Genomic DNA, 8,000 nt, shown 5'->3' on the forward strand with positions numbered 1-8,000 from the left:
CCCCGTCCTTCTCCCGCTCCCCCGGCACGCCGGGTGCCGCCGGTTGTCTCTCTCTATTCCCGCACCCCTTGCAGCTCCCGTCCCCTTGCTCCTGCCGCGTCCCTTGGAGACGCCCTGGTTTTGCCCGTCCCAGGGCTCAGCCACCGGTTTCTTTTCCAAAGCAATTCGATAAGTGATCCTAAAATCGCACTTCCATAAGTGAACCTAAACCCGTATTTCACTGCGGGCCCGACCCCCGCTGTCACGTTGCATAGGGAAACCCATCTGTTCCCAGATTCGGTCCTTTTCAGACCGTAAGATCAATGATTCAAGTGGACGTTAAACTAATCCAGAGAGAAAACATGGTTATGTCTGTCTGGCGGCTCTCCTGGAGACCTCCATATCCTTTCCAATTCCTCTCGGAGATCCCCCCCCTCCAGAAGCTCCTCGCTCCTCAATGTGCGTATTTAAACCCCGGGCTGGTCCCGGATGTGTTCTGCATCTTTACAGTCCTGACTGCAGATCTGCCGCTCACCCTGACACAGCTGGAGGGGCACCCGGTGCTCTTCCCCATCCCAGCCGAGGGACTCCCAGCACCGTTCCAAGGCCTCGGGAGCCCCGCTCTGCGTGGAACAGCACGGGCAGAACCGTGTCCTCACAGCCAGCACCTGCCACAGACCCTGCTTCTATGTTTCTGTTGTAACATTTCCTAACATTTCACCCAACAACCCATAAATTTCACCAGAACAAGACCATAAAGGGTTGGTTTGAGGAGAAAAGGACAGATTGCCCCAGGTTGTAACTCTACAGCGAGAGGCCTTAAAGAAGCTCTTGGCACAAGCAGACTGGCACCGTGTGGACACAGGACCATCCTCAGGGATGGGGCTCACCCACCCATCAGGGGCTGAAGCCTGTGTTCCCCCGGCTGCTGCCCCAGCCCTGCCTCCTCCACCCAGGGCACAGGGGTGGGTCCATCATCTGCTGTGCTTGGATCATTCATGTCCTGGGGACAACCAGAACAGGACAAAAACGGCACCAGGGCTCCAGAAGAGCTTTTCAAGAGTGCAGAGTCCAGTGCCATACAGGCAAACCAAGATACTCCCAGTTATCAGCTAAATTTCAATTTCTCTCAACAATTATTTTAAAAGCAAGGAGAAGGACCTTGCTGAGAGTGTCACTGCGCTCCATGAATCTTGAACTCGGGTCTCTGTGGCCTCCAAAGCAGTTCCTGCATCTTTTGCAAGCATGAATCCTATGGATTTATCTTAAATGCTCTTCAGCCTTGTTAGCAAAAGCCACTGAGACAATCAGCACATGCTAAAGTCCTGCTCTGACAGGGCAATCAATTAAATATCAATTAATCAGTTAATCAGTACAGAGGATACACACAACAAGGCTATGATGGTCAGTTTCTAACCCTGGATGTTTCATACCAGTCCCACATATGCAGCTTGACAGAACGTTATTTTCTTGGGAGGGGGTTTCATACTGGGATTTCCAAGCTGTGGGGCAGAGCTGGGCCAGCACTCCAGGGCATTCCCACAGGCACTCATGAACACAGCTTAAGAGCTCCCTTCCTCCACATCTCCTATGTTTGCAACTTCTACCATGCTCATTTTCAGACAGAAAATCATAGAGAATTTGGAGAAGAAAGTGTTCAAAAATTTTGGAATTTTCTCCTGAAAAGGACGAAACTAAATTTACCATGGAAGCTGTTCTCAAATTCCTCTCCCAGCTGTGGCAGTAGGACAGATGCCAAAACCCTGGTGTCCCAGACCTTGCTCTAGTGGTTCCGTCTCTAGAGCACTCCTTATTCTTCCTGCCTTTCTCCTTTGCTCCGTGACCTTTCACACTAGGACATCTCCCCATCTGTGTCCTTTCACCCTATGAAGCCCTGGACACTTGTCCCAGTAAAGCCAGGACAGGTGGCCTCAGAGACCTTTTCACCTCAGTATGTCCTGCCTGTTCCTTAACCTGATTTGGATGTGTCTGATGTGAGTGATACACCTACCCAGAGCCTGAGACCTCCAGAAGCCACTGCTCGTTTCCATAGACCCCCCATAAATGGATAACTGGCTCTTTTAATCTTGTTACTAAATTGTAATGGAATTATCCCTCTAATCCTTTGGAGCAAGAGCAGAACTCATCCACCAATATAAAATAAAATTTTTAAAAAAACCAAAAAAAAACCTATAGTAATCATAGATTTTTAATGTATTTATTTTGTGCTGCTCTCAAATAGGCTGTATGTAAAATTTTATTTCAGAGGAATAGTGTCACATAGTGCACATTGTGGCTGCTCTGTTATTAAGTCCTCTTTAATCTGCCATGTGTGTGGAGGTGCAATGCTTTCCCATCACAGCTCCCTCCTGCCAGACTCCCCGTTAATGGTGTTACCGGATTATCAGGAAGAGGCGGAATTACCCAGCTACAGGAGGTTTTTGCTCTGATCTGCTTAGCAGCCCGGGCCATTCCAGGGCAGGAGGGCTCAGGGATGTAAGCCTGTTTCCTTCTCAGGACCATGTGCTCCTCACTGCTCTATTTTCTCACAAGAAACTTTCTAGCTGGTAAATCTGTTTAGAGTGATTGGTTCCTGCAGCTGCTCTGCCTGTCTGTCTGTCTGTCTGCTTCCCCACAAGTGGGAGCTGCCGGGTTGGGCCATTGGCCCTGCTGGCAATGGAATGGGAGGCAAAGATGGGGCCAGCAGACAAGGCAGCAGTGCTGGGAGCTGGGGCTGCCTGGGCATTGTCACAGCGAGCACAGCAAAAGCACTTTTGATCCAGAAACCACTGGCAATAGGATGGAGAACTGCAGCTGGCTCTGGAGCCTGAGGTACCTGGTGCCACCAGGAAAAGGCAGCTGGTGCTGCTACAGTCAGTGCACGGAGCCGCGCTGCCGTCACCCCACACCGTGCTGCCTCCTCGCCAGCGCTCTGCAGAAACAGCTTCTGCTCATTCCTGTCCACCCACAGCTCCCAAACCTCAGCTCCAAGGGAAGATGGTGACGTGGAGATGGGGAGTGTGCATCAGTGCCAGGCCGGGCAGGGCATGGCGAGAAGGGCTTTGCTTCCCACAGCACCACCCTGGTGGTGCGGGTGCACAAGGGAGATCATCTGGCTGATGCAGGAACATCCTCTGGAAACAGACGGGACATGGCCCCAGCACGGGGGTTCACAGTGGCATTTGTGTGACCTGGAGGGGACAACGTGGGCGTGAGGGAGCTCCAGCCCTGGCTTGCTCCGCGCCTGGCACGCGGGTGAGGCCGGCAGTGGGAGACGAGGGGTTAGGGATGTGCCAGCGTCCTGTCACAAAGCATTTGCTGACCTTTCCATAAATATTTCTCAGAAAGGCTAAGTGCCCGGGTCAGTTCAGAGGGTGCCGTGCTGCGCTCAGCGCTTTGCCCGGGGCCGTGGCCACGGCTGCTTTGACAAATGGCAGCTGACCCGAGCACGGCGAGCGCGGCCGAGCCGCGGCGCTGGGGCTGCTGATGGCCACGGCTGCCTGGCTGGGCAGGTGAGGCTTTAGGGAAAAGAATGCCATTTTGCCCTCAAAAACATGAATGCTGTAGAAGGCAAGATATTTATGAAATGCTGCTTCTCACTTGATGGCTGTGCCATGATTTTCTTACCCCAAATTAAAGAGGTCTTAACTGCTCCCATTGAAAATACCAGATATGAAGTGAAAGAGTTTAGTTGAAGGTCATATCACCTAGCTTAAAACAACGTTACGTGAGGAGAAAAAAAGGGCTTCACCAGCATGATTTAAAATGTGAAGTGTATTCCCTCTTTTTTGTCATTTGATGGCAGAAATTACAACATGGAAATGAAAGCTTGGAGATTTGTACAGTGAATCTAATAGCCTAGGCCCTGAAAAACCTGTGCTGCCACATTCAACCACCTCATAAGCACAGTCTGTCAGGAGGATATACTGTGGCTGGCATGCACTTTACCAGTTCTACCAGTCTGCAAAAAATCTGGTAGTTTCTTACATCAGCTTAACTCTGGGTCACGCTGGACTGGCTTTCATTGGTGAAAATGAAGCTGATTCGATAGCACCTGGTGACAAATCCACATGGGAGTGTGTGAGCAGAGGAGGCTGCAGGGCTGCACTTGGTGGAGCGGAGCAGCTGCACACGCTGCTCCAGGTCCTCACACTCTGCTCTGGCCACATCTGTGAGCAAGCAGTCCATGGGGAGGGAGGCAAGGGAGAGCCCTGCTGCACCAGTGCCTTCAGCACGTTTCCCTTTCCATGCCAAGTACGTGGCACGCCAGTTCTGCCCTGAGCTCCGTTCTGCCCTCGCTCTGAAATGCTGTCTGCGGCTGTGCACGGTGCTCCCGCTTGGCTCACCTCCGTCTGTTAGCCCCTTCCTGCTTCCCAGAGACCCTGGCACAGGGGCTGCATTTGCCAAAGGTGGAGTCAGAAGTTCAACACCCTCACAGCCTCCAAGTTGCTCGAGTAATGCAGGAGGCTGGAACCAGGGTCAGGGGCTCGGTGTGTCCCCCGTGCTGACCCACACCTGCCTGGCAGCGGCTGCTCCGTGCTGTTCCATAGCACAGCAGTGCAGGAATGCATGTGCCTGGGAATGCCTTGGGCCCCAGCCTGCAGAGATTTATGTACGTGCTTAACTCTTAGCAGATGAGAAATCCCATTGAGACTATGCATATGCTACAGGTTAAAGACAGGCATAAAGCTTTGAAGAGTCTGAATCTTGGATTATAAAGATTATAAATTTTCAGAGGACAAGGACAGCCTCTGTCTGGATGGAACAGGGTCCTGCAGGTGAAGGACAGCTCCTGCCTGCTCTTGCACTGCCTCACCCTCCTCCCCTGGCTGCACCTGTCCAGAGTACAGCCCCTGTGGGTGCCTGGCATGGCCGAGGAGGGGCCAGGCAGCCTGGTGCTCATGGTGTGCTGTGGGAATGCATTTCTCAGCACAGCAGTTCACAAGAAAGGGAGTGCAAGGAGAAGCACGTGATATATCCATTCCTGGAGCTCCTAAACTCCTCCTCAGGACCGTGGAGTGAGTAGCAGGCAGCTGTGACAGGAGAACCCAAGGGTGCAGGGCTCCATGTGGGCATCAGCCCCTTGCCTGCTGCTGTAGCCAGACTGCAGGGAGCTGATGCAGCAAGAACTGAATACAAAAACTGGGCTGTGCCTGAGCTCTGCCAGAGCAGCCTTGCTCAGGTGGGGCTGGTGGCAGGCAGCAGAGCCCACGGTGCAGGCCTGGTGTTCAGGGTGCCAGCTGCGCCCCACTGACCCAGCCCTGCCACAGGACAGCCACAGCTTGAGAGTGGCACCAGCCACCCAGCTTTGCTGGCTACAGTTTTCAAAAGATGGGGCAAGGGGAAACTGTTTCTTGCTACTCTGTACTTTTAATTCATATTTTCACAGCTCTGCCTGTCCTAAATCCCAAGCAGATGGTGCAACTCAGCCCAGCTCCTCAGTTTGATGATCCCTGGGGCCTTCCTGCAAAGTGTACATTTCAAAGGATAATTCCAGGAGCACTTCTTACCCTGATCTGGAGCCTTCTGAGCATCCGTGTCCTTCATCCCTCCTCACACAGCCCTGCCCTGCCTCACGACTGCTTCCACGGGGATTCCCTTTTCCATTTAAAAGGTTGGTGGAGTCACAGGCTCTTACGGCCTTTGAAGCAGAGGGAGCTCTGAAATGCAAGAACGAAAAGAAAATGAGAAAAGGAGGAAAATCCCCTTATGACTTCCCTGATTTATCCTGAAGAAACTGGGGCCACCCCCAGCCTCTGAGCAGGGCAATCTGTCCCCCAGCCTGGGGTGACACAGTGGGCAGATTTTGCCCTCCACAGAGGAGTCCCAGCCCTGCACCCGCAGCCCCTTTTTGTGCTCGAGAAGCATTTCTGCACTAACAAACCCCGTTTGATAATTATGTTGCAAAAGCCTCACTCTGAATATTTAATAGAATTATTGCTAGTTACCAGCACAGGGAGGTGATAAATCACTGCCGCCTTTGCCCACCACCAGCCAGAGCCATTAGTGGGTTTCAATCATGGTTCCCACCCTGCCCTCGGGCTGGGGTGACCATGAATTAAAAAGAAAAACAAACAATCAACCTCCCCCACTCCCCATAACCCCTGTCTGCTCCCCAGGCCCCATCCCGCTAAGAAATAAAAGAGAGCAGTGCTGCTGGGCTGTGGCTGGGTCCCGCTGCCCCCAGCACCACACGGCCCAGTTCCTGCTGCCCTGGCCCCCGCTCTGCCCCCTCCACTCAGGAACGAGGTGATCTTTTAGCTGCCCTTTGTCTTGGAAAAAAAATTAATTCTCATTTGCATTACCTCGACTAAATGTCACCCACCGATATTTTGTTAGACATTAGCAATGCTGGCAGAGAGGGGCACGGGATAATTGCGTTCTGCCTAGCGCTGGGATTTACATAATTTCAGACAGCAATTAAAGAATCCCTGGGAATTTTTTTTTTCCCTTCCAACCTCTCCTACAAAGAAAGTGTTCGTTTACATTAAGCGCTCAGCTCCTCGCTGTTCATTTGCATAAAATTAAAGGTTTTTGTGTTCTGGAACAGCAGGGTAACATTTAAAATTCCGTTTCAAAAAGCTCACCTTAGAATAATAAAATGTTAATATCATTTCACGGGCTGGAGAAGGTTGCCAGCTGCCTTTCACCTCAAACTTTTACCCAATACTAACTGTTAGGGTGGATGATATTATTATTTTTTGTTGTTGTTGTTGTTAAGAGATAAACTTTCTTGAAAAAGTGGAGGGCTGTGAATGTGCCTCTGGATGGGTCTCTGCAGGGCTACTCCAGAGCAGAATGTTTGTTTACTCCATAGTTTTTTAATTAAAAAATCATGCAAAGGAGCAGCAGCGGAATTTTATAGGCTTTAATGTGCCGTCATACTCCATACTAGGAGAGGAAATGCAATTTGGACCGAACCCCGTTCATTTGCCTTCACGGAACATCAGTGACTTCAGCCCCGGGGCTGTGCTGCCGTGGCCGGAGCGGGCCGTGGAGAGGCCGGGGGGAAAGAGCTGAACCCCAGTCCTTGCTCCCCAGCTGGGGGGTCCTTGCAGGCCCCCTCCCTCCCCCAGGCTCCCCTGCAGCCTGGGGAAGTGAGGGGCTGCCGAGGAGCATCACCTGCACAGCTCCCGGCACTCGGGCACGCACCTCCCCCACCCCTGGAACCGGGGCTCCCCCATCGCCCCCCTGGAACTGGAGCTCCCCCCCATCGCACCCCTGGATTTGGGGCTCCCCCATCGCACCCCTGGATTTGGGGCTCCCCCCATCGCACCCCTGGATTTGGGGCTCCCACCCCTCGCACGCTCCAGGGTCCCTCGCTGGGGTCCCCCAGCACCGGCAGCCCCCGGCCAGCGGCCGCAGCCCCGCAGCCATCGAGGGGGGGTGGGGGCTCCGAGGGGCTCCGACCCCCGTGTGAGGGAGAGGGAGCTGGGGCCGGGCTATCCGAGCTGCCTCAGCCATCAACTGCCTTTGTTCTGAGCCCTCTCCCAGCTCTGAACAATAAAAAATGACATTTCCGTTTGAGGATGCCACTGTGGAAGTCCCCGGGTGACCTTGCCCATGTCACCAGGTCTCTCACCTGGGCAGCCGAGTGTCAGCAGCATCCCCCAATCCCCCACCCCGTGCCCTGCGGGCACAGGCCCCAGCGAGGCCCGACGTGCTGGGGAGGGGTCACTGCCTCCCCCAGTGCCCCCAGTGCGGCCAGACAGGGGCGGTCCCACGGGCTGGCAGCCACCGCTAAGCCCCGCACGCCGGCCAGGGATGGTTTGGTAAAGCACAGACAGCGCCACCAGCGCCCCGCACCCCGCCCGACCCCGCGGGCAGCACTCGAGGGACCTGCCCCAGTTCAGCCCCTTGTCCCTTACTGGGCCTCACGCCACCTGCCAGCGCTGCCACTGCTCCCTGCGGCCACCCCGCCACCAGCCTCGCCCCTGCCCGTGTCCCTGCCCAGCACCCTGTCCCCGCTGTGTCCCCCTGTCCCCGCTGTGTCCCCTGTCCCACCTGTGTCCCCCTGTCCC

At 54.1% G+C, this 8,000-nt stretch overlaps 1 long non-coding RNA gene across 3 annotated transcripts in view; it reads right to left on the reverse strand.

The window, feature by feature from the left end:
- LOC107212219 overlaps window positions 1-8,000 on the reverse strand; it is an 18,153-nt gene that overhangs the window by 4,519 nt on the left and 5,634 nt on the right. For all 3 annotated transcript variants that reach the window (XR_001524406.2, XR_002002323.2, XR_002002324.2), the window contains exon 3: window positions 5,490-5,639. This is a non-coding gene — a long non-coding RNA (uncharacterized LOC107212219). The remainder of the gene's footprint in view (window positions 1-5,489; window positions 5,640-8,000) is intronic.

This window comes from Parus major, chromosome 17, assembly GCF_001522545.3.
Source record: "Parus major isolate Abel chromosome 17, Parus_major1.1, whole genome shotgun sequence".
In the NCBI taxonomy this organism is placed as follows: domain Eukaryota; kingdom Metazoa; phylum Chordata; class Aves; order Passeriformes; family Paridae; genus Parus; species Parus major.